Below are 26621 nucleotides of genomic sequence, written 5' to 3' on the forward strand. Positions count from 1 at the left end.
CAGTGGGAGAAGAAAAAAAAAAAACACGAAGAACTTAGAAGCCCTCAACTCTACCGGGACATGAATTTAGGAAACGAACCTGAGAGAAGAAATGAGCAAATTCCATTCATCCATAATGGAAAAGAGATAAAATGGCACATAATTTGGCAACGAAAAACAAACACCTCTCTTGGAAAGGAGTGTGAAAGGAATGGAGGATTGTGAATGTGCTATCTTCACGGAAAGAAGCGAGCAAATAGGCAACATAGAATTTCAAAACAAGCGATCCCCGTAGGAAAGAAGAAATCGAAATACCAAATGAAAGAGAGGAAGAATAAGCCCTCGAAAGGGAGTACAATTCACACTCGAAATAAAACGAAAGTGCGTTCCAATGTCAAAGAAAGCAAAAAGAGAAGGTTATGAAAACAATCAAGAAAAAAGGAAGAAAGAAAGTAATTCCTTATTCCATTGTTTTGCATTTCAATGTGTTTCTAGTTTCTTCTTCAGTTTTCAGTTTCCGAGTGCTTTCGTAACGTCAAGACGCTATTACATCTGTTCACATTTCAGGACCACGATCGACGTCTTCATTAAGTTTGGAGGACAGTCGGTGCCAGATTGAAGACTTTCCGAAATTGCTGTTCAATGGGGATTTGCAAAAAGCGCTGAAAACACCTCTGATATGAGGCGGTCCTCCGGAGCGTTGTATGGCGCTCCCACAGATAAAACAAGTAGTCGACTGGATCACTGATATTTTTGGCAAATATAGCGTAGGTGGTATGCCCCAGAATCCACACTGTAGCATTTCGTTTAGATTGCGGAAAAGGTTTAATGTCGGGAATCATAGCCGTAAGCGGGGAGAACGACCGGTTGTTAGTCCTGTTAATGAGTGCGAGCATGTCGCAGGAAATAGCCCATACATCTCGTGTGGTTTTGCAAAGAAAACGATGCTCAAGTGTACCCCGTTCGTCACAGGACTCGCATTTAGAGGACGGAATAAGGTGAATAGCCGCCAGCCGATCGTTGGTAGTCACAGTGCGAGTAATAACCGTATACCACGTGCTTCGCACTTCTGGCGATAACAACTTGTTGCTGACGTTTTGCCAAACAAGAACCCAGTTGTTGTGGGGATATTGACGTACTAAGGCGTTCGGTGGTGGCAAACCGACCATCTCATGATACAAAGAAGTTGCAGACCGCGTCCTGCGGTCGCGAGCTAGTGAAACATGATAACTTCGGGACAAGAAAAAATCTCTGAAGACAGCAAGCTTGTAAGGTATTCGCGAGACATTGATCGGTGCACTGTCAGAAAGGGGCTCATGGGCGCGGAAGAGGGCAGCCGTCGTACTGCGAGGGCTGTTCTCTACAATGGTGGCAAGTCGGTTGACAAGCAGGGCAGAACATTTCTTTCTGACATCGACGAGACCCAGGCCTCCGCGAGACGGAGGCTGGGTACATGTGGCAAGCTTCACCTTGAAAATATGACCACGCCACAGCAGCCAGTGTGCTGCTTGGCTGATCGTGCGTGCCAACGGAGGTGGGACGTTGAGTACTTGAGCCACATACCACGCTTTAGCCAGAATGTGAACGTTGATCAACTCGACACGCTGTAGAAGATGTAAGTGCCGGGTGGCGTGACGAACCATGAGACCCTTGACAGTTGTCGAAATACGGCGCCAGTTATGAGCCGCCATCTTTACGGGGCAAGCAAAGAAGTGAATGCCGAGCAACATGTGGGAGGCAGCTATGGTATACCATGAATCGGCAGCATAGTTGCGACAGGCACCTATTGGGAGTAGCACCGTTTTATGCGGGTTCAGTTCCGCACCTGTAGCCTGGGCAAAAAGACTGAACACAGGTTTAACTAAAGGGATGTCCTTTTCTTGTCGTATAAAGACGCCGACATCGTCGGCGTACGCAACGCACGACGCCCGTACACCCTCTACATCGATCCCACTGACAGTGCGCCCAATTCGGCGGAGGAGGGGGTCAAGAGCGATAACAAAGAGGGACATAGAGAGGGGACACCCTTGCCGCACAGACCGTGCAATCCCAAAGGGAGCCGAAAGGGTGCCATTTATCAGAATGCGAGAAGACGCTCTCGTTAGGACATTTTTAAGGGCGGAAACAAAGTTCATATGAAAGCCGATGTGACCTAACAATGCAAAGAGGTAATCGTGGTTAATCCGATCAAAAGCCTTCTTAAAATCAATCGAGAGAATCGCCCCTGGAGTCCGTGTGGCAGCAGTGTGAGCCACGACGTCCCTATACGTGCTCACGGCGGCAAGGATACCCCTCCCTGCCACAGCGCACATCTGGAAAGGGCTAATGATTTTTCGCATCACAGTGTGCAGCCTGGTTGCGACGCATTTGCTGAAAAGCTTGTAGTCACTGTTTAACAGCGTGATCGGGCGAAAGTTTTCAACTGTATCAGCCCCAGCGGTCTTAGGGAGAAGAATGACTATACCCTCTAGAAACTCTGCCGGACACGGAAGGCCACTCAACAATTCATTTGCGACCTTTGTGAGGATAGGTTCTAAGAGATCCCAGAACTCGAGGTAGAATTCTAAAGGAATTCCGTCAGGGCCTGGGGACTTGTTGCGAGCAGACGATCTGAGTGCATCGCTCAGCTCCTCCGTCGTGATGGCGGAAAGGAGGGTGTCATTGTCCTCACGTGTGAGCAGGTTCCGCATTTCACCCATGAGTACATGGGCGGCCGCCCTATCGTGGTCGCTACGTTGAAACGCGGCATTAAAATGGGCAAAAATATGCGCACGTATGTCCCTCTCTGTGGTTAGACGCTCCCCAGTCTCCAGTCTAAGAGACCGAATAAATTTAGTAGCACCCCGTCTCCGCTCTCTTTCGATATGATGAATAGTCGGTGACTCATCAAAGGTCCCTACACAACGACTCCTAAGTAAGGAGCCCTGAAAGTCTTGGGCTTGCAATTTAAAAATTTGAGCTTTGACAGTTTTTAACTGAATCAGAAATTGCTCGTCTACAATATCCGGTAAAGAGACGGCATCCTTTAAAATCTGATAATAATATTCAGTGGTTCTATGTTTCCACAGCGCAGCTTCGGCGCTAAAACACTTTAAAACAGTACGGATAGACGGTTTGGCCAGGTGAACCCACCAATCGACAACTGAGGCATAGTTAGCCAGCTTTTCGCCGCAGGAAGAAAGCGTATCGTGAATCTGTCGACGCAACGAGGGGGCACGGACATGGGTCACGTTAAACTTCCACACCCGAGATCGACGGAACTGGCGGAGTTGCGGCGCGCGAAGGTCGCAGAAGAAGGCGCAGTGATCGGAAAAACAGACAGGGGCGACGTCGGCACTAATTAGGTGATCTGCTATGCAGGTCGACACATAGAGCCTATCAAGTCTACTAGCCCCATTGCGATAGAAATACGTAAAGACTTGCCGTTGAGGATAGAGAACACGCCACACATCTGCTAACTGGAAGCTTGCAATCAGACGATCAAGGTCGACGCACTTATGAGCCGTGGGAAACTGGTCAGCGTCCGCAACCACACAATTAAAATCGCCCCCCAATACGACGGGCAGCATCGGGCTACCAATCAAGGTGGGTACATCTTCAATGAAAAATCTCGCTCTCGCCCTCTTTAAACTGGTGCCAGACGGAGCGTAAATGTTAACTAGTTGCAGTCCTCCGATAACGCACGAGATTCCTCTGCCGGTCGGTAGTCGTTTGACTCGCGTCGGCTCTTCTGCAGACTTATATAAGATAGCGGTACCACACCTAGCTTCCGGGTCGACATTAAAAATGGCGGAATACCCCGTTAAAACATCAAGGGACACAACGCTCACTTCCTGCAGAAAAATAAAATCGTACCGACAATGTTGGATAAAATTCGCCAACACTTGCAATTTCTGAGGAGCCGCAATACAGGTGATATTTAAGGTGGCTATTTTAACCATGTAGCTATAGGACGCATGGGTGTAGGGCACAGAGATAAATGTTGGAATGGGAGTCACCGAGAAGGCGCAGACTCACCGGAGACGGAAAGCAGGCTACCGTGGCAGTTACATGTCAACATCGTCCGCCCAGGAGAGCGGCGCAGGAGTTGTCGTGTCGCCGTCCGACAGACTGCCGCCGGTAGTGTCTCCCGACGGGGTTTTCCTTGACGCGCGAGTCTGCGAATTGCGCTGTTTACGAGAAGCCGTATCAGTACTAATCTTTTTCGACGGGGGCGAAATTTCCCGGCCGCCGGTACCCTTTCCTAGCATACCCTTAAGTTGCTGACTTTGCTCGCGAACGCGTTTTTCTCGCTGCGAGGCAAAGTCAGTGTCCCGCAACTTAGTTTTTACGTTCCCCACTGAGGCCACAGAGTGCGGTTCTACATCCATAACCAAATTCTCCGCGTGAGGTGGAGAAATGCGCAAGGTATTCGCTGGAGCAGCAATGTTACTGGGGGATGGGTTGGAGTCCGCGACCTTGTCAGGAGTGGCAGTAGGTGCGCAATCCCCAGTAGGGATGTCCGACACAACAGACACTGAAGTTGCAACATCACATGGGGAGGGCGTTTGACACTGGAGAACCGGGGAGGCAGGCTCGGTCTCGCAAGCTGCGGCAGTAAGAGCACCTGATTCCGGAACGCTCTGAACACGTTCATCAACAAGCGAAGCCGCGGAAGTCGTCTCCTGCAACGGAGCAGAACGGTTGGTCGGACGACATTCAGTGCTAATGTCAGGGACAGTGTCAACAACAGGCGTACGTGGAACAACAGGTACACTAGAAAGAACAGACATACCCACTACAACCGGATCACGATCTAGCGACTCAGCCGGTGGCGGAGAACCTCTAAGGAGGGCACCCGCGTAACTACCTGAGTTGTCTAGGGGCAACTGCACAGGGCGCCGTCGGGGACAAGAATTCCGCATATGTTCAGTGGAATGGCAGAGAGAGCACGTTGGAGGTTGGCCGGTGTAGGAAATGAAGGCCCTATGGCCGCCTATGATAACAAAGGACGGAATGTGTTTTTTTAAGTCCATCCGTACTGTACGTACACCGTTATCACATTGATAAACATACGCGGACGACCAATAATCTTTAGTGACAGCAAAGATAGTCCCATATAAACTTAATGCACGGCGAATTTCATCTAAGGGCACTTCAAATGGCAGATGGAAAACTTTCACGTTACGAATACCATAACCGGCATGTAGCACTTTAACATCACTAATATTTCCGTCAGCATGTTTAAATTTCCGAACCCCGCCGTTGACGGCCACCAAACGCTCACATAGTTCACTATCAAGAATTTTCAAGAACACCGAATTAACAATAAAATCTAAATGTACACCATCTAGCAAAGCTGGGTCAATTTGCAATTCCGATCTGATCCAATGATGGATTTCAAAAGCCGTGGGACGCGGAAATTCGCGATCAAACAACAACTGAATAGTATTACACCGGTTGTACGTCACCATTTTTCACAATGAATCCTTTACAACTTACAAAAAGAGAAGAAACACGCTGAGTAAAGACACCAGGCCGCTGCAAACCACGGCGACCAACGATGTAAACACAGCTGCTAGTGGAGCTCGCGACGGGCACGTCCGCTCGCCGCAACCACTCGGCCACGACTGCTGGTGGCGGAAATGTCTCCCGACAACGGAAACTGCCATCTTTAGAAGCAATCTGATGGCAGAAAGCGGCGTGGCCTCACTCATTTCTGTAAGGTTTCCATTGGCCGTTTCCAAAATGTAATAATTTTCGCCCAGACAGGGACTTGAACCCAGGACCATTTGATTGAAAACCTACCGCTCTGCCGACTGAGCTATGCGGGCCCACGCACGAGCATTATCGTACAGCTGCGTGGTGTCCGAGTGATTCGCATGTCGTAATTGCTGGCTTATGGCTCCAATGGCGACTTCACCGACTTCCCACTGACGCACCGCTGACGCTACTTTTCTGTCGTCTTAAACGATGGACATACTTCCAAGCAGCTGCGAGATCATAAGAAAAGAAACGCTGCACCACTGCTTTTGCCGCACTCGAATGATTGAATTGCGATTCTTAAAAAGAAATGAATGTTCGCTCTGTCCAACACTTTCAAGCACATCTGTGTACTCACGATCTCAGCGACGGCTTTCTGCAGTCCCAGCGTCAGTGCGAGGTCAACCGATAACCACAGTAAGAAGCGGTCGTCGCGAAACTCAGTATTCTTAAACGGAAATTTTCGTCTTGTTGAGAATGGCGTCACTGGTTTGCACCCGCATTCGCCCACGCATGTCACGTGTGTGCGAAAATTTTTGCTCCTCTTTACACAAAATCGCACGCAGCCGGTAGGACTCGAACCTACGCTCCCAGAGAGAATCTGATTTCGAGTCAGACGCCTTAACCACTCGGCCACGACTGCCGCTAGCGCGGGTTCTGCTGACACATGCAACTGCTAACGTTTCAAGCACTGTGGTGTCAGAAGACGGCGTAGCTGCATTATTTTCCGTAGCGTTTCCACCGCTACCAGACGAATCGCTACCAAAGCATTAAAATTTCCGCCGACACAGGGACTTGAACCCTGGACCCTTAGGTTAAAAAGCCCTATGCTCCACCGACTGAGCTGTCCGGGCTCGCACGAGGCTGCGAAACCCCCCACGATACATTCACTCATGTCCTTTACTGTTGTGCAATCGCTGCATGGAGCAGTTACTAATAAAACGTCGCCTGAATGCTGTCTACAGACTTATCGCGCTAAGCTCGTAACACACTATCGAAGACTGCTGACACACGATGCAACAACAAATTACAGCAGTCGTTACGGCTCATACGTTGGAGCAGAGAATTTACGTGTTTAGTCGACCCTCACTGGCCAGTTGGAAAATTCACAAGAATTTCGAATGCAATGTTTCCCACGTTTTCGCTCATTTCACGGTTCCGTTGAAGACCTTCTTCACCACCTGACAGAAAAAGGAAACGCAGTCGGTAGGACTTTTTTGATTCTTTTGCTTCTAAGGGAGTTAGTTGTCTAGTGAGTTCCTCTTATGGCATGCACTAGGCAACCAGAACAGCTACAGGAGAGAGTCATTTTTGTTGTCAGCGGTAGTTGCATTATCGCAAACGCAGAGCAATTCCATGGGCGTCGCATCAAAATGAATACGTGCCGAAACCCGGGATCGAACCAGGGACCTTTAGATCTTCAGTCTAACGCTCTCCCAACTGAGCTATTTCGGCTGACGCTGAGGTTTGCTGTTTGCATGTGTTCGTGAACTCTGTCTCGTTGCCACTTTCACAGTCACCTTCGTCTGATAAGACACAGGGACGCTGAAAGGCGAGCATCCGATGCAGCGAAGTTCCACACACATTTCTTCTGCTTCCATCATCGTTAAAAGCAAACATGTCGACTCGATTCGTGTAATATTGACTTCGCTGAATTCACGTGACGCCACGCTGGCGCTAGAAAACCCGTGCTATATCGATGCCAGGGGCAACTCGTGTGCAGCGAACGAGACACAAGGAGGAGTGAGCCTCTCCACCGTATAAGAGGCAGTACCTAGCAGATACACGCGGTAAAACATTCGACTTGCGTTAGCTCATGAATGGCTACACGTCATCGTCTGCAAGCTAAAATGGACACGTCTGCACTGCCCAGTGAGGCGACACTTGTACTAACACCTGGTGGGCGGCTGTGAGACGGGGAGATGAGCTGCGGCTTCTGGGCGCGACTGTAACGCTGCGCCATGGATCAAATAACACTGCACATTGCTGGTGACCCACGTGTTTAGTAGTGACGCAACTGAACGTTCATCTTGTGAGAGCGAGAAAATTTTCGCAGTCGGCAGGACTCGAACCTACGCTCCCAGAGGGAATCTGATTTCAAATCAGACGCCTTAACCACTCGGCCACGACTGCTGGTGGCGGAAATGTCTCCCGACAACGGAAACTGCCATCTTTAGAAGCAATCTGATGGCAGAAAGCGGCGTGGCCTCACTCATTTCTGTAAGGTTTCCATTGGCCGTTTCCAAAATGTAATAATTTTCGCCCAGACAGGGACTTGAACCCAGGACCATTTGATTGAAAACCTACCGCTCTGCCGACTGAGCTATGCGGGCCCACGCACGAGCATTATCGTACAGCTGCGTGGTGTCCGAGTGATTCGCATGTCGTAATTGCTGGCTTATGGCTCCAATGGCGACTTCACCGACTTCCCACTGACGCACCGCTGACGCTACTTTTCTGTCGTCTTAAACGATGGACATACTTCCAAGCAGCTGCGAGATCATAAGAAAAGAAACGCTGCACCACTGCTTTTGCCGCACTCGAATGATTGAATTGCGATTCTTAAAAAGAAATGAATGTTCGCTCTGTCCAACACTTTCAAGCACATCTGTGTACTCACGATCTCAGCGACGGCTTTCTGCAGTCCCAGCGTCAGTGCGAGGTCAACCGATAACCACAGTAAGAAGCGGTCGTCGCGAAACTCAGTATTCTTAAACGGAAATTTTCGTCTTGTTGAGAATGGCGTCACTGGTTTGCACCCGCATTCGCCCACGCATGTCACGTGTGTGCGAAAATTTTTGCTCCTCTTTACACAAAATCGCACGCAGCCGGTAGGACTTTTTTTTTTTTTTTTTTATTTCACAAGACGTTTGTAAACCTTCCACGATACACAACTGCACATTGACTCATGTCCTTTACTGTTGTGCACTCGCTGCATGGAGCTGTAACTAATAAAACGTCGCCTGGATGCTGTCTACAAACTTATCGTGCTAAGCTCGTAACAGACTAATGAAGAATGCTGACACATGACGCAAGAACAAATTGCAGCAATCGTTACGTCTCATACGTTGGAGCAGAGGATTTACGTGTTCTGTCGACACTCACTGGGCAACTGGAAAATTCACAAGCATTTCGAATGCAATGTTTCCCACGTTTTCGCTCATTTCACGGTTCCGTTGGAGACGTTCTTCACGTCCTGACACAAAAAAGGGAACGCAATAGGTAGGACTTTTTTTTTATTTTCTTGCTTCCCAGGCATTTGCCTACTGTGTTCCTCTTATGGCATGCACTGGACAACCAGAACAGCTACAGGAGGGAGTCATTTTTGTTCTCGGCGGTAGTTACATTATCACAAACTCAGAGCAATTCCATTGGCGTCAGCTTCAAAACGAATGCATGCCGAAACCCGGGATCGAACCAGGGACCTTTAGATCTTCAGTCTAACGCTCTCCCAACTGAGCTATTTCGGCTGACGTTGAACGTCTCTGTTTTGCACGTCTTCGTTGACCTCTGCCCCGTCGCCAATTTCACAGTCATCTTCATCTGATAAGACACAGGGACGCTGAAAGGCGAGCAGCAGATGCAGTGAAGTACCACACACATTTCTTCTGCTTCCATCATCGTAACAAGCAAACACTTCGACTCGATTCATGTAATATTGACTTCGCTGACGCTAGAAAACCTGTGCTATATCGATGCCACGTGCAACTCGTGTGCAAAGAACGAGACACAAGAAGCAGTGAGCCTCTCCAGCGTGTGAGAGGCAGCATCTAGCAGATACACACGGTAAAACATTTGACTTGCGCTAGCTCATAAATTGCTACACGTCATCGTCTGCAAGCTAAAATGGACACATCTGCACTGCCCAGAGAGGTGACACTTGCACTGACACCTGGTGGACGGCTGTGAGACGGGGAGATGAGCTGTGGCTTCTGGGCGCGACTGTAGCGCTGCACCCTGCACATTGCTGGCGATCCACGTGTTTAGTGGAGACGCAACCGCTAGGATGCAGCTGAACGTCCTTCTTCTGAGAGCGAGAAAATTTTCGCAGTCGGCAGGACTTTTTTTTTTTTTATTTTTTTTTTATTTTTTTTTTTATTTTTTTTTTTTTTCTTGATTTAATTAAGGTTTTTGTCGTCGTTGCTCCACGCAGACCATCCTGTAGTATCGAAATTTTCTGCTCCTTCTTCTTAAACAAAAAAAGAAAAAACGGACGCAGTCGGTAGGACATTTTTTTTTTTTTTTTCGCAGTCGGCAGGACTTTTTTTTTTTTGTTTAAAATTTTCGCAGTCGGCAGGACTTTTTTTTTGTTATTTTTTTTTCTTTTTTTTTTATTTTTTTTTTATTTTTTTTTTTTTTACCAAAGATGCAACCAGAGCAACAGGCAGGCAGAGGCAAAGAGGGCAGGGGTCGAATGTCCCGAGGCCTGGCCAAAATGTCTCCCCCAGACCTGTCACCAAGTTGTCTCCTGAGTCTGTTGTAAGAGACTGGTTTTTTTTTTTTTTTTTGGTTTTTTGGGCTACTAGGATTTTTTTTTAATGTTGGTTTAAATTTGTTTTTTTTTAATTGGTTTTGCTTGGTTCTTTTTTTTTTTATTTTATTTATTTATTAATTGCCGACTGGCGTGATGAAGAATGTGCAACAGAACATTGGAGCTCAGTGGCTGGAGAAAGAGGAAATAATATTTAGTGCCACAAAGGAAACGAAAATATCGCCTCAAAACTAAAGAAATGCAGTGTTTCCTGCTGGAAGAGAACGACAAGAAGCACAGTGGGAGAAGAAAAAAAAAAAACACGAAGAACTTAGAAGCCCTCAACTCTACCGGGACATGAATTTAGGAAACGAACCTGAGAGAAGAAATGAGCAAATTCCATTCATCCATAATGGAAAAGAGATAAAATGGCACATAATTTGGCAACGAAAAACAAACACCTCTCTTGGAAAGGAGTGTGAAAGGAATGGAGGATTGTGAATGTGCTATCTTCACGGAAAGAAGCGAGCAAATAGGCAACATAGAATTTCAAAACAAGCGATCCCCGTAGGAAAGAAGAAATCGAAATACCAAATGAAAGAGAGGAAGAATAAGCCCTCGAAAGGGAGTACAATTCACACTCGAAATAAAACGAAAGTGCGTTCCAATGTCAAAGAAAGCAAAAAGAGAAGGTTATGAAAACAATCAAGAAAAAAGGAAGAAAGAAAGTAATTCCTTATTCCATTGTTTTGCATTTCAATGTGTTTCTAGTTTCTTCTTCAGTTTTCAGTTTCCGAGTGCTTTCGTAACGTCAAGACGCTATTACATCTGTTCACATTTCAGGACCACGATCGACGTCTTCATTAAGTTTGGAGGACAGTCGGTGCCAGATTGAAGACTTTCCGAAATTGCTGTTCAATGGGGATTTGCAAAAAGCGCTGAAAACACCTCTGATATGAGGCGGTCCTCCGGAGCGTTGTATGGCGCTCCCACAGATAAAACAAGTAGTCGACTGGATCACTGATATTTTTGGCAAATATAGCGTAGGTGGTATGCCCCAGAATCCACACTGTAGCATTTCGTTTAGATTGCGGAAAAGGTTTAATGTCGGGAATCATAGCCGTAAGCGGGGAGAACGACCGGTTGTTAGTCCTGTTAATGAGTGCGAGCATGTCGCAGGAAATAGCCCATACATCTCGTGTGGTTTTGCAAAGAAAACGATGCTCAAGTGTACCCCGTTCGTCACAGGACTCGCATTTAGAGGACGGAATAAGGTGAATAGCCGCCAGCCGATCGTTGGTAGTCACAGTGCGAGTAATAACCGTATACCACGTGCTTCGCACTTCTGGCGATAACAACTTGTTGCTGACGTTTTGCCAAACAAGAACCCAGTTGTTGTGGGGATATTGACGTACTAAGGCGTTCGGTGGTGGCAAACCGACCATCTCATGATACAAAGAAGTTGCAGACCGCGTCCTGCGGTCGCGAGCTAGTGAAACATGATAACTTCGGGACAAGAAAAAATCTCTGAAGACAGCAAGCTTGTAAGGTATTCGCGAGACATTGATCGGTGCACTGTCAGAAAGGGGCTCATGGGCGCGGAAGAGGGCAGCCGTCGTACTGCGAGGGCTGTTCTCTACAATGGTGGCAAGTCGGTTGACAAGCAGGGCAGAACATTTCTTTCTGACATCGACGAGACCCAGGCCTCCGCGAGACGGAGGCTGGGTACATGTGGCAAGCTTCACCTTGAAAATATGACCACGCCACAGCAGCCAGTGTGCTGCTTGGCTGATCGTGCGTGCCAACGGAGGTGGGACGTTGAGTACTTGAGCCACATACCACGCTTTAGCCAGAATGTGAACGTTGATCAACTCGACACGCTGTAGAAGATGTAAGTGCCGGGTGGCGTGACGAACCATGAGACCCTTGACAGTTGTCGAAATACGGCGCCAGTTATGAGCCGCCATCTTTACGGGGCAAGCAAAGAAGTGAATGCCGAGCAACATGTGGGAGGCAGCTATGGTATACCATGAATCGGCAGCATAGTTGCGACAGGCACCTATTGGGAGTAGCACCGTTTTATGCGGGTTCAGTTCCGCACCTGTAGCCTGGGCAAAAAGACTGAACACAGGTTTAACTAAAGGGATGTCCTTTTCTTGTCGTATAAAGACGCCGACATCGTCGGCGTACGCAACGCACGACGCCCGTACACCCTCTACATCGATCCCACTGACAGTGCGCCCAATTCGGCGGAGGAGGGGGTCAAGAGCGATAACAAAGAGGGACATAGAGAGGGGACACCCTTGCCGCACAGACCGTGCAATCCCAAAGGGAGCCGAAAGGGTGCCATTTATCAGAATGCGAGAAGACGCTCTCGTTAGGACATTTTTAAGGGCGGAAACAAAGTTCATATGAAAGCCGATGTGACCTAACAATGCAAAGAGGTAATCGTGGTTAATCCGATCAAAAGCCTTCTTAAAATCAATCGAGAGAATCGCCCCTGGAGTCCGTGTGGCAGCAGTGTGAGCCACGACGTCCCTATACGTGCTCACGGCGGCAAGGATACCCCTCCCTGCCACAGCGCACATCTGGAAAGGGCTAATGATTTTTCGCATCACAGTGTGCAGCCTGGTTGCGACGCATTTGCTGAAAAGCTTGTAGTCACTGTTTAACAGCGTGATCGGGCGAAAGTTTTCAACTGTATCAGCCCCAGCGGTCTTAGGGAGAAGAATGACTATACCCTCTAGAAACTCTGCCGGACACGGAAGGCCACTCAACAATTCATTTGCGACCTTTGTGAGGATAGGTTCTAAGAGATCCCAGAACTCGAGGTAGAATTCTAAAGGAATTCCGTCAGGGCCTGGGGACTTGTTGCGAGCAGACGATCTGAGTGCATCGCTCAGCTCCTCCGTCGTGATGGCGGAAAGGAGGGTGTCATTGTCCTCACGTGTGAGCAGGTTCCGCATTTCACCCATGAGTACATGGGCGGCCGCCCTATCGTGGTCGCTACGTTGAAACGCGGCATTAAAATGGGCAAAAATATGCGCACGTATGTCCCTCTCTGTGGTTAGACGCTCCCCAGTCTCCAGTCTAAGAGACCGAATAAATTTAGTAGCACCCCGTCTCCGCTCTCTTTCGATATGATGAATAGTCGGTGACTCATCAAAGGTCCCTACACAACGACTCCTAAGTAAGGAGCCCTGAAAGTCTTGGGCTTGCAATTTAAAAATTTGAGCTTTGACAGTTTTTAACTGAATCAGAAATTGCTCGTCTACAATATCCGGTAAAGAGACGGCATCCTTTAAAATCTGATAATAATATTCAGTGGTTCTATGTTTCCACAGCGCAGCTTCGGCGCTAAAACACTTTAAAACAGTACGGATAGACGGTTTGGCCAGGTGAACCCACCAATCGACAACTGAGGCATAGTTAGCCAGCTTTTCGCCGCAGGAAGAAAGCGTATCGTGAATCTGTCGACGCAACGAGGGGGCACGGACATGGGTCACGTTAAACTTCCACACCCGAGATCGACGGAACTGGCGGAGTTGCGGCGCGCGAAGGTCGCAGAAGAAGGCGCAGTGATCGGAAAAACAGACAGGGGCGACGTCGGCACTAATTAGGTGATCTGCTATGCAGGTCGACACATAGAGCCTATCAAGTCTACTAGCCCCATTGCGATAGAAATACGTAAAGACTTGCCGTTGAGGATAGAGAACACGCCACACATCTGCTAACTGGAAGCTTGCAATCAGACGATCAAGGTCGACGCACTTATGAGCCGTGGGAAACTGGTCAGCGTCCGCAACCACACAATTAAAATCGCCCCCCAATACGACGGGCAGCGTCGGGCTACCAATCAAGGTGGGTACATCTTCAATGAAAAATCTCGCTCTCGCCCTCTTTAAACTGGTGCCAGACGGAGCGTAAATGTTAACTAGTTGCAGTCCTCCGATAACGCACGAGATTCCTCTGCCGGTCGGTAGTCGTTTGACTCGCGTCGGCTCTTCTGCAGACTTATATAAGATAGCGGTACCACACCTAGCTTCCGGGTCGACATTAAAAATGGCGGAATACCCCGTTAAAACATCAAGGGACACAACGCTCACTTCCTGCAGAAAAATAAAATCGTACCGACAATGTTGGATAAAATTCGCCAACACTTGCAATTTCTGAGGAGCCGCAATACAGGTGATATTTAAGGTGGCTATTTTAACCATGTAGCTATAGGACGCATGGGTGTAGGGCACAGAGATAAATGTTGGAATGGGAGTCACCGAGAAGGCGCAGACTCACCGGAGACGGAAAGCAGGCTACCGTGGCAGTTACATGTCAACATCGTCCGCCCAGGAGAGCGGCGCAGGAGTTGTCGTGTCGCCGTCCGACAGACTGCCGCCGGTAGTGTCTCCCGACGGGGTTTTCCTTGACGCGCGAGTCTGCGAATTGCGCTGTTTACGAGAAGCCGTATCAGTACTAATCTTTTTCGACGGGGGCGAAATTTCCCGGCCGCCGGTACCCTTTCCTAGCATACCCTTAAGTTGCTGACTTTGCTCGCGAACGCGTTTTTCTCGCTGCGAGGCAAAGTCAGTGTCCCGCAACTTAGTTTTTACGTTCCCCACTGAGGCCACAGAGTGCGGTTCTACATCCATAACCAAATTCTCCGCGTGAGGTGGAGAAATGCGCAAGGTATTCGCTGGAGCAGCAATGTTACTGGGGGATGGGTTGGAGTCCGCGACCTTGTCAGGAGTGGCAGTAGGTGCGCAATCCCCAGTAGGGATGTCCGACACAACAGACACTGAAGTTGCAACATCACATGGGGAGGGCGTTTGACACTGGAGAACCGGGGAGGCAGGCTCGGTCTCGCAAGCTGCGGCAGTAAGAGCACCTGATTCCGGAACGCTCTGAACACGTTCATCAACAAGCGAAGCCGCGGAAGTCGTCTCCTGCAACGGAGCAGAACGGTTGGTCGGACGACATTCAGTGCTAATGTCAGGGACAGTGTCAACAACAGGCGTACGTGGAACAACAGGTACACTAGAAAGAACAGACATACCCACTACAACCGGATCACGATCTAGCGACTCAGCCGGTGGCGGAGAACCTCTAAGGAGGGCACCCGCGTAACTACCTGAGTTGTCTAGGGGCAACTGCACAGGGCGCCGTCGGGGACAAGAATTCCGCATATGTTCAGTGGAATGGCAGAGAGAGCACGTTGGAGGTTGGCCGGTGTAGGAAATGAAGGCCCTATGGCCGCCTATGATAACAAAGGACGGAATGTGTTTTTTTAAGTCCATCCGTACTGTACGTACACCGTTATCACATTGATAAACATACGCGGACGACCAATAATCTTTAGTGACAGCAAAGATAGTCCCATATAAACTTAATGCACGGCGAATTTCATCTAAGGGCACTTCAAATGGCAGATGGAAAACTTTCACGTTACGAATACCATAACCGGCATGTAGCACTTTAACATCACTAATATTTCCGTCAGCATGTTTAAATTTCCGAACCCCGCCGTTGACGGCCACCAAACGCTCACATAGTTCACTATCAAGAATTTTCAAGAACACCGAATTAACAATAAAATCTAAATGTACACCATCTAGCAAAGCTGGGTCAATTTGCAATTCCGATCTGATCCAATGATGGATTTCAAAAGCCGTGGGACGCGGAAATTCGCGATCAAACAACAACTGAATAGTATTACACCGGTTGTACGTCACCATTTTTCACAATGAATCCTTTACAACTTACAAAAAGAGAAGAAACACGCTGAGTAAAGACACCAGGCCGCTGCAAACCACGGCGACCAACGATGTAAACACAGCTGCTAGTGGAGCTCGCGACGGGCACGTCCGCTCGCCGCAACCACTCGGCCACGACTGCTGGTGGCGGAAATGTCTCCCGACAACGGAAACTGCCATCTTTAGAAGCAATCTGATGGCAGAAAGCGGCGTGGCCTCACTCATTTCTGTAAGGTTTCCATTGGCCGTTTCCAAAATGTAATAATTTTCGCCCAGACAGGGACTTGAACCCAGGACCATTTGATTGAAAACCTACCGCTCTGCCGACTGAGCTATGCGGGCCCACGCACGAGCATTATCGTACAGCTGCGTGGTGTCCGAGTGATTCGCATGTCGTAATTGCTGGCTTATGGCTCCAATGGCGACTTCACCGACTTCCCACTGACGCACCGCTGACGCTACTTTTCTGTCGTCTTAAACGATGGACATACTTCCAAGCAGCTGCGAGATCATAAGAAAAGAAACGCTGCACCACTGCTTTTGCCGCACTCGAATGATTGAATTGCGATTCTTAAAAAGAAATGAATGTTCGCTCTGTCCAACACTTTCAAGCACATCTGTGTACTCACGATCTCAGCGACGGCTTTCTGCAGTCCCAGCGTCAGTGCGAGGTCAACCGATAACCACAGTAAGAAGCGGTCGTCGCGAAACTCAGTATTCTTAAACGGAAATTTTCGTCTTGTTGAGAATGGCGTCACTGGTTTGCACCCGCATTCGCCCACGCATGTCACGTGTGTGCGAAAATTTTTGCTCCTCTTTACACAAAATCGCACGCAGCCGGTAGGACTCGAACCTACGCTCCCAGAGAGAATCTGATTTCGAGTCAGACGCCTTAACCACTCGGCCACGACTGCCGCTAGCGCGGGTTCTGCCGACACATGCAACTGCTAACGTTTCAAGCACTGTGGTGTCAGAAGACGGCGTAGCTGCATTATTTTCCGTAGCGTTTCCACCGCTACCAGACGAATCGCTACCAAAGTATTAAAATTTCCGCCGACACAGGGACTTGAACCCTGGACCCTTAGGTTAAAAAGCCCTATGCTCCACCGACTGAGCTGTCCGGGCTCGCACGAGGCTGCGAAACCCCCCACGATACATTCACTCATGTCCTTTACTGTTGTGCAATCGCTGCATGGAGCAGTTACTAATAAAACGTCGCCTGAATGCTGTCTACAGACTTATCGCGCTAAGCTCGTAACACACTATCGAAGACTGCTGACACACGATGCAACAACAAATTACAGCAGTCGTTACGGCTCATACGTTGGAGCAGAGAATTTACGTGTTTAGTCGACCCTCACTGGCCAGTTGGAAAATTCACAAGAATTTCGAATGCAATGTTTCCCACGTTTTCGCTCATTTCACGGTTCCGTTGAAGACCTTCTTCACCACCTGACAGAAAAAGGAAACGCAGTCGGTAGGACTTTTTTGATTCTTTTGCTTCTAAGGGAGTTAGTTGTCTAGTGAGTTCCTCTTATGGCATGCACTAGGCAACCAGAACAGCTACAGGAGAGAGTCATTTTTGTTGTCAGCGGTAGTTGCATTATCGCAAACGCAGAGCAATTCCATGGGCGTCGCATCAAAATGAATACGTGCCGAAACCCGGGATCGAACCAGGGACCTTTAGATCTTCAGTCTAACGCTCTCCCAACTGAGCTATTTCGGCTGACGCTGAGGTTTGCAGTTTGCATGTGTTCGTGAACTCTGTCTCGTTGCCACTTTCACAGTCACCTTCGTCTGATAAGACACAGGGACGCTGAAAGGCGAGCATCCGATGCAGCGAAGTTCCACACACATTTCTTCTGCTTCCATCATCGTTAAAAGCAAACATGTCGACTCGATTCGTGTAATATTGACTTCGCTGAATTCACGTGACGCCACGCTGGCGCTAGAAAACCCGTGCTATATCGATGCCAGGGGCAACTCGTGTGCAGCGAACGAGACACAAGGAGGAGTGAGCCTCTCCACCGTATAAGAGGCAGTACCTAGCAGATACACGCGGTAAAACATTCGACTTGCGTTAGCTCATGAATGGCTATACGTCATCGTCTGCAAGCTAAAATGGACACGTCTGCACTGCCCAGTGAGGCGACACTTGTACTAACACCTGGTGGGCGGCTGTGAGACGGGGAGATGAGCTGCGGCTTCTGGGCGCGACTGTAACGCTGCGCCATGGATCAAATAACACTGCACATTGCTGGTGACCCACGTGTTTAGTAGTGACGCAACTGAACGTTCATCTTGTGAGAGCGAGAAAATTTTCGCAGTCGGCAGGACTCGAACCTACGCTCCCAGAGGGAATCTGATTTCAAGTCAGACGCCTTAACCACTCGGCCACGACTGCTGGTGGCTGAAATGTCTCCCGACAACGGAAACTGCCATCTTTAGAAGCAATCTGATGGCAGAAAGCGGCGTGGCCTCACTCATTTCTGTAAGGTTTCCATTGGCCGTTTCCAAAATGTAATAATTTTCGCCCAGACAGGGACTTGAACCCAGGACCATTTGATTGAAAACCTACCGCTCTGCCGACTGAGCTATGCGGGCCCACGCACGAGCATTATCGTACAGCTGCGTGGTGTCCGAGTGATTCGCATGTCGTAATTGCTGGCTTATGGCTCCAATGGCGACTTCACCGACTTCCCACTGACGCACCGCTGACGCTACTTTTCTGTCGTCTTAAACGATGGACATACTTCCAAGCAGCTGCGAGATCATAAGAAAAGAAACGCTGCACCACTGCTTTTGCCGCACTCGAATGATTGAATTGCGATTCTTAAAAAGAAATGAATGTTCGCTCTGTCCAACACTTTCAAGCACATCTGTGTACTCACGATCTCAGCGACGGCTTTCTGCAGTCCCAGCGTCAGTGCGAGGTCAACCGATAACCACAGTAAGAAGCGGTCGTCGCGAAACTCAGTATTCTTAAACGGAAATTTTCGTCTTGTTGAGAATGGCGTCACTGGTTTGCACCCGCATTCGCCCACGCATGTCACGTGTGTGCGAAAATTTTTGCTCCTCTTTACACAAAATCGCACGCAGCCGGTAGGACTCGAACCTACGCTCCCAGAGAGAATCTGATTTCGAGTCAGACGCCTTAACCACTCGGCCACGACTGCCGCTAGCGCGGGTTCTGCCGACACATGCAACTGCTAACGTTTCAAGCACTGTGGTGTCAGAAGACGGCGTAGCTGCATTATTTTCCGTAGCGTTTCCACCGCTACCAGACGAATCGCTACCAAAGTATTAAAATTTCCGCCGACACAGGGACTTGAACCCTGGACCCTTAGGTTAAAAAGCCCTATGCTCCACCGACTGAGCTGTCCGGGCTCGCACGAGGCTGCGAAACCCCCCACGATACATTCACTCATGTCCTTTACTGTTGTGCAATCGCTGCATGGAGCAGTTACTAATAAAACGTCGCCTGAATGCTGTCTACAGACTTATCGCGCTAAGCTCGTAACACACTATCGAAGACTGCTGACACACGATGCAACAACAAATTACAGCAGTCGTTACGGCTCATACGTTGGAGCAGAGAATTTACGTGTTTAGTCGACCCTCACTGGCCAGTTGGAAAATTCACAAGAATTTCGAATGCAATGTTTCCCACGTTTTCGCTCATTTCACGGTTCCGTTGAAGACCTTCTTCACCACCTGACAGAAAAAGGAAACGCAGTCGGTAGGACTTTTTTGATTCTTTTGCTTCTAAGGGAGTTAGTTGTCTAGTGAGTTCCTCTTATGGCATGCACTAGGCAACCAGAACAGCTACAGGAGAGAGTCATTTTTGTTGTCAGCGGTAGTTGCATTATCGCAAACGCAGAGCAATTCCATGGGCGTCGCATCAAAATGAATACGTGCCGAAACCCGGGATCGAACCAGGGACCTTTAGATCTTCAGTCTAACGCTCTCCCAACTGAGCTATTTCGGCTGACGCTGAGGTTTGCAGTTTGCATGTGTTCGTGAACTCTGTCTCGTTGCCACTTTCACAGTCACCTTCGTCTGATAAGACACAGGGACGCTGAAAGGCGAGCATCCGATGCAGCGAAGTTCCACACACATTTCTTCTGCTTCCATCATCGTTAAAAGCAAACATGTCGACTCGATTCGTGTAATATTGACTTCGCTGAATTCACGTGACGCCACGCTGGCGCTAGAAAACCCGTGCTATATCGATGCCAGGGGCAACTCGTGTGCAGCGAACGAGACACAAGGAGGAGTGAGCCTCTCCACCGTATAAGAGGCAGTACCTAGCAGATACACGCGGTAAAACATTCGACTTGCGTTAGCTCATGAATGGCTATACGTCATCGTCTGCAAGCTAAAATGGACACGTCTGCACTGCCCAGTGAGGCGACACTTGTACTAACACCTGGTGGGCGGCTGTGAGACGGGGAGATGAGCTGCGGCTTCTGGGCGCGACTGTAACGCTGCGCCATGGATCAAATAACACTGCACATTGCTGGTGACCCACGTGTTTAGTAGTGACGCAACTGAACGTTCATCTTGTGAGAGCGAGAAAATTTTCGCAGTCGGCAGGACTTGAACCTACGCTCCCAGAGGGAATCTGATTTCAAGTCAGACGCCTTAACCACTTTTTTTTTTTTTTTTTTTTTCTTTTTTTTTTCTTTTTTTTTTTTAAGTCCGACGCCTTATCCATTTTTTTTTATTTTTTTTTTTATTTTTCTCTTTTTTTTAACTGAGCAATTTTTTTTTTCGCCTTAACCACTTTTTTTACGTTTTTTTTATTGTTTCGTTTTTTTTTTATTTTTTTTTTATTTTTTTTATTTTTTTTTTCGCTGTTGTCTCATTTTTAAAAGGCGGTAGCAGGCAGGGAGAGGCAAAGCGGGCAGGGGTCATGGAATCTGAGGCCTGGCCACTGCGCCTCTCGCCGGAACTGTCACCGCGTCACCCTAACTCTTCGGCGTAACGAGGAAATGCTGGGGCTTGACTCCGCCGCCAGTAATACAAAAACAGAAAGTAATCCGGAGACGAAATGTTGCATCCATTTGCAGTGTAAATGATATATGTCCATTTTCATATGTATGCAGGAGAGCCGGGGAATCCGTGCACTTTGCACCACATGATGGCATCTCACTCCACCAATCTGAGTAAGTAGTGGATGAGCAAAATAAATGAAAAGTCTTCTATCGTTGTTTCTCTCCATCGGATCGTCTGTGACAATCAAGAAAACTAGGAAAACTAGGAACCGCAGTTCCGTGCAAGGCAACCACCAATGATACGAAACGCGCTACGACAAACATCCAGTTAATTTCCGAACGTGACAATGATCCAAGTAACGCACTCGTAAAGTAGTCTGCCTCGCTGTAACTTCTTGGGCCTTCATGTGAGGCGTCCGAAGGCAGGGTGGAAATCCACCATGTCGGAAGAAATGGCTTTAAACACACCATCCTATAGTGGCTGTGAAATGATCGTGTGAGTCAAAAAGTTTGCAAAATGAGCTTTATAGTTTTGAGTCTGCTGTAGTCGGTGGTGCTGTATCATTAAATACATAAGAAAGTCTTCTTTACTCGTTTCGTTCACATTAAAAAGATAGTAAACTGTGTGGCCTTTAAGCCAGTTCACTGAATTTCGTTTGGTCTGCGGGTAAGGCACTACCTCCGGAGTGAGGAAGTCAGCTGGCGTTATGGTCGCAGGGCAGGTTCTAGTGATGCTTGCCAACAACTGTCGTATGGCCACCCAAACATCTCGCACTTTTTCGCAGACAAAGCGGTGTTCCTCGCTATCTTGTACCTGGCAACTGTTGCATAAGGGTGAATCGGCCAGATGAATGGAATGGAGTCTGGCATTGGTAGCGATTGTACGATTCACCGTGAGATACCAAGACGCTCGCACGTGAGACGGTAAATGGCGTGAATGAAGATTATCCCAAATGACCGGCCAATTGTGAGCTGTATATTTGACTTCGATGTTATTCCTGGATGTGGACTCAATCAAAGTCTTATAAAGTTGCTTCACCACCGTTATTTCCTTCTCCGGAATTCTTGTTCGAGCATAACTATATTCCAACAGGAAGTATTTTAAATGGGAAAGGGCATGTGGAATATGATGTACATCAATCGGGGGATTGAGGTCCGCCGGGGAGATTTCGTTGAGAAGGTGAGCAGTGAGACAGTGTGGAGATGTTGTCCACAGCTTATACATACTGCTTAAATAGAGCGCCTGTGCCTTTTTATTTACATCAGTGAGGTTTAATCCGCCCTTCCGAGTAGGGAGCGTCAACGTAACATATTTAACTTTGAAGATATTGCCTCGGGTCACGAAATGGCCCAGGGCAGACAGCATTCGATGTGCAATGCTACTGGGAAGAGGCAACACTTTGGCTACATAGTTAATCTTCGAGAGGATATAGGTGTTGACCAGTTCAACTTTTTGGAGAGCATTCAGTTGCCTCATGCTATGCAGTTGTACACATGCCCTAACCTTATGAAGTAGAGCTCTATAATTAACAGCAATGGTATTCTGTATCGTCCGCCGAAACTCAAGTCCTAAGCACTTGACACCGGTAATTTCTCGTAATCGGCATGGTTGGGGAGATTTATACCCCGTCCGACATTCATAAGTCCAGATTTTTGCCAGTTCACCTTCGCCCCAGATGCCGCCTCATATCGTTGAAGTATTTGCAGCGAGGACCGCACTTCTTGCGCATTCACGACAAGAAAGCCAACATCATCTGCGTACGCACGGCACACAATCTTCTGGCTATTGATTTCCAATCCCTGCAAATGTGCAGTGAGCGTAGCGAGCAGAGGTTCTATGGCGATGGCAAAGAGAGCCATCGACATCGGACAGCCTTGCCTCACCGAACACTCGATATCAATAGCGCCACTGAGGCGACCATTAATTTGGATTCGCGACGTACTATTACGGATCATATTGTCGAGTACTTGGGTGAACTGGTGCGGAAATCCCAATTCCTGCATGACGCGGAAAAGGAACCGATGGCTCACCCTGTCGAACGCTTTTGCAAAGTCTATCATGAAGAGGGCGCATTTTAATTTGCAAGCCTCCGCTACGGCAATGATATCTCGGTAATCCGTGAGCGTGTGGTAAATAGATCTACCGCTACCGACACTCGTTTGATACGGACCTGTGATTGTGGTCATGACAGTTTTGAGCCGTTGGCTCAGAACACGGGCGAATAGTTTATAATCACTATTTAATAATGTGAGAGGTCTCAGGTTTGTGAGGGTGTTACTGCACGGCGTCTTGGGCAGTAAGACAACAATTCCTTGGCGAAATTCCTGCGGAATAACGGTTTGAGGGTTCATTAGTTCGTGACATATTGCAAGTAGTTTCGATTTCATCTGCGGCCAGAAGGCTTGATATACTTCAGCAGGTAGTCCATCGCAGCCAGGAGATTTATTCTTCGGACTCCTTAGGATAATGTCTGTTAATTCGTCTTCTGTCACCTCCGTCAGCAGCTGAGTCGCCTCTGTGGGGCTAAGTTTCCGTGATAAATTTGTCGCAAAATCCGCAAACACGGTATCATCCGTCATTTTATTGGACATCAGGTCTCGATAGTACTCTTCAATCGCACGCATAATTTCACTTTGTGTAGTAACTATTGCACCGGCGCTGGTTCGGATTTGTGTAATGATTTTCCGACTGCCTCGTCGACTTTCACGTAACATGTGATACATGGCAGCTTCTTCTTCTTGCACCGTCTTAGGAACTCGCGCCCGAATTTGAAAACCTTCCAACTGTTTCCGTTGCAGCGTTAAAAGTTTTGCCTGAATTCGTTTGATCTTTGCAAAATTGCCGATGACGGTCGCGTCAGATGTATACAACTCCCGAAGACACTGAAAGTAGAATTCCATCGTCCGTTTTTGCCACTGAGTTTTCTGACGGGAGTAAAACATGAAAGTTTTCCTAATTTGTGGTTTGGCGCATTTTAGCCACCACTCGATCGCGGAGTTGTAGGAATTGAATTTGCGTTCACATGCCGTCCAGGTGGACAGGAAGGCTTCTCGACATGCAGGATCATTCAAATGTGCGATGTTGAACTTCCATAACCCTCGACTCCGGTATGTTTCCTGTTTTTGCATGTTGACGGTACAGATATAGGCAGCATGATCGGAAAACACAGTAGGCCATATTTCGGTGTGTAGCAGGTGTTGCGTTAAATTACGCGTTATGTAAATTCTATCTAACCTACTTGCCGAATGATTGGTAACATGCGTAAAACCCACTGCCACGCCGTGCGTGGACGTCCAAGTGTCAGTGAAACGGAGGTCTTGAATGATCTGTTCTAATTCAACACACCGATTAAAGTGTGGAGTTTGATCTGTTTGACGAAGCACACAATTGAAATCGCCGCCAAAAATGACATCACTGTAATTGGTCCCGAAGAGCGGAAGGATCTCGTGGCGAAAAAATTCTGCACGGCGTTGCCTGTTACTGGACCCAGAAGGTGCGTAAATATTAATCAGTCTGATGTCATTGACAGTTACTGCTATCCCTCTTCCGGTCACCAGATTGGCCTCACAATTTGCAATGATCCCTTCTTTTAACAGTAATGCTGTTCCAAGTTCGAAACCGTTGCCAGGGTTCACGAAAGCGTTATACCCGGCTATGTGGTCTAACCTGATATCACTCACTTCCTGAAGCATTGCAATATCTATGTCGGCTGCGTATAACAAGTCTTGTAAGTTTTTCAGATTCAAATCACTACGTATCTTATTTATATTGAGAGTCAGGATCTTGTAGGCCTGCAAGGTGGTCATAGATTGATGGAACGAAAGGAGCAGACAATAGGATGCGTCATACAGCCATCAATTGGAGGCGCCGACCGTGTCGGTCGTTTGAGTAGCCATGGCCACGTGGACGTTGTTGCCATCAACTGCTGATACGGGGGGCAAGGAGCCGGTCGAGGGTGTGGAATCATCCTGCATCTCTACATCAGCTGCATGCGTTTCACACTCGTCTGCCCAATTGGGAGAGGAAAGGGTGCCTACTGGCTCAGGAACTGGTGGATTCGTATCCTGTGGCTCAATGTGCGGAGGCGGCGTCTCATCTGGTCCGCTGTCGAACATCGTGGAAGTCTCCGACATGGTGTCGTCTGATCGTGTTGTGTCACGCGAGCGCGAAGGCGAGGCGGCAGCGTCTTCGGGGCCTTCTTTTAAGTTCTGGCCGATTAATTTAGCCTTTCCCCGCAAGCTCGGTGCTGTATCTTCCGCACCTTGGTGAGCCATCCTCCGTTTTTTATTTTTCTTCGGAGATCGAGTACCCCGTATTACTGTGTCAGAGTTGGGCATCGTTTCAGTGACTTGTTCAGACATGGGAGCAGGAGCCATGGACACCTCCGCCAACTCAGCACCCCGTGAGGGTTGGTCCACCGCCATATCACTGGTCCTGTTAGTGTCATGGGTTTCAGAAGCAGCTATCTCGGATGCGACTGGCGTGTCCGGAGATGTCACATTAACGATGCGACTGGGTCCGGCAGGTGTATCGCGAGTCGGTTGGATTGACGGCTCACCGCGGGCAACCGACACATACGATGGCGCTAAAGTTGACATCGCGGGGGGGCTAACACTCTCTCCAGTTGGCAGTTGAACCACACGACGCTGTAAACATTCCGCACGAACATGTCCCGTCGAGTTACATCTGGCACACGTCCTAGGTTGGCCATCATACATTACGACGGCACGGTACCCACAAACCGTGACGTACGACGGAATATGGCGTTGCAAGTCAACTTTAAGCTGCCTGACGCCATTCAGGACCGGATACTTATGTGCCGGAGACCAACGTTCTGCAAAGTTGCTCAAAACTTTGCCATACGGCGATATCGCAACATTAATCTGTTCTGCTGGGACCTCAAATGGTAGTTCAAAAATACGAATTGTTCGAAGTCCAAGCCCGGCGTGGGAAACAGTAACGACACCAACATTGCCATCACTATGCTTAAACTTCAAACCGGAACTATAGGATTCAACTAGTTTGTCACAAAACTCGGCATCTCTCATCTTGATATAAACGGTACTAGACAGAATCGACAAATGTATACCGATAATCTCATCGAGTCCAATTTTCATCACGTCTTCGAGGAAATCTTCGACTTCGAAGGAGGTTGGCCGGGCAAACGTGTTTTCGAACGTTAACTTCAAAGTGTCTTTTCTCATAGCATGTGCCATCACTGAATTCTCAACGTCATTCCACAAACGCAAGAATAACCGCTGCTAGCGAGCGACTTACCCTGCAGAAATAAACAAGCCAGCCACAGCGCGAGCACAGACAACCGCACGCCACGGCCGCTGCAGGCAGACTACAACCACTCGGCCACGACTGCTGGTGGCGGAAATGTCTCCCGACAACGGAAACTGCCATCTTTAGAAGCAATCTGATGGCAGAAAGCGGCGTGGCCTCACTCATTTCTGTAAGGTTTCCATTGGCCGTTTCCAAAATGTAATAATTTTCGCCCAGACAGGGACTTGAACCCAGGACCATTTGATTGAAAACCTACCGCTCTGCCGACTGAGCTATGCGGGCCCACGCACGAGCATTATCGTACAGCTGCGTGGTGTCCGAGTGATTCGCATGTCGTAATTGCTGGCTTATGGCTCCAATGGCGACTTCACCGACTTCCCACTGACGCACCGCTG

General features: G+C 48.4%; 9 non-coding genes across 9 annotated transcripts; all 9 read right to left on the reverse strand.

Moving 5' to 3' along the window:
- Window positions 1–6282: 6282 nt before the first annotated feature.
- Trnas-cga (transfer RNA serine (anticodon CGA)) lies at window positions 6283–6364 on the reverse strand. The gene has a single exon. It is a non-coding gene; the product is annotated as a tRNA-Ser (tRNA).
- A 739-nt stretch (window positions 6365–7103) lies between these two features.
- Trnaf-gaa (transfer RNA phenylalanine (anticodon GAA)) lies at window positions 7104–7176 on the reverse strand. Its single transcript has one exon. It is a non-coding gene; the product is annotated as a tRNA-Phe (tRNA).
- A 596-nt stretch (window positions 7177–7772) lies between these two features.
- Window positions 7773–7854, reverse strand: Trnas-uga (transfer RNA serine (anticodon UGA)). Its single transcript has one exon. It is a non-coding gene; the product is annotated as a tRNA-Ser (tRNA).
- Window positions 7855–9118: 1264 nt separating this feature from the next.
- Window positions 9119–9191, reverse strand: Trnaf-gaa (transfer RNA phenylalanine (anticodon GAA)). Its single transcript has one exon. It is a non-coding gene; the product is annotated as a tRNA-Phe (tRNA).
- A 7580-nt stretch (window positions 9192–16771) lies between these two features.
- Trnas-cga (transfer RNA serine (anticodon CGA)) lies at window positions 16772–16853 on the reverse strand. Its single transcript has one exon. It is a non-coding gene; the product is annotated as a tRNA-Ser (tRNA).
- Window positions 16854–17592: 739 nt separating this feature from the next.
- On the reverse strand, window positions 17593–17665 carry Trnaf-gaa (transfer RNA phenylalanine (anticodon GAA)). Its single transcript has one exon. It is a non-coding gene; the product is annotated as a tRNA-Phe (tRNA).
- A 596-nt stretch (window positions 17666–18261) lies between these two features.
- Trnas-uga (transfer RNA serine (anticodon UGA)) lies at window positions 18262–18343 on the reverse strand. The gene has a single exon. It is a non-coding gene; the product is annotated as a tRNA-Ser (tRNA).
- Window positions 18344–19033: 690 nt separating this feature from the next.
- Window positions 19034–19115, reverse strand: Trnas-cga (transfer RNA serine (anticodon CGA)). The gene has a single exon. It is a non-coding gene; the product is annotated as a tRNA-Ser (tRNA).
- Window positions 19116–19854: 739 nt separating this feature from the next.
- Trnaf-gaa (transfer RNA phenylalanine (anticodon GAA)) lies at window positions 19855–19927 on the reverse strand. Its single transcript has one exon. It is a non-coding gene; the product is annotated as a tRNA-Phe (tRNA).
- Window positions 19928–26621: the final 6694 nt, after the last annotated feature.

This window comes from Schistocerca nitens, unplaced genomic scaffold (assembly GCF_023898315.1).
Source record: "Schistocerca nitens isolate TAMUIC-IGC-003100 unplaced genomic scaffold, iqSchNite1.1 HiC_scaffold_385, whole genome shotgun sequence".
NCBI classification, from domain to species: domain Eukaryota; kingdom Metazoa; phylum Arthropoda; class Insecta; order Orthoptera; family Acrididae; genus Schistocerca; species Schistocerca nitens.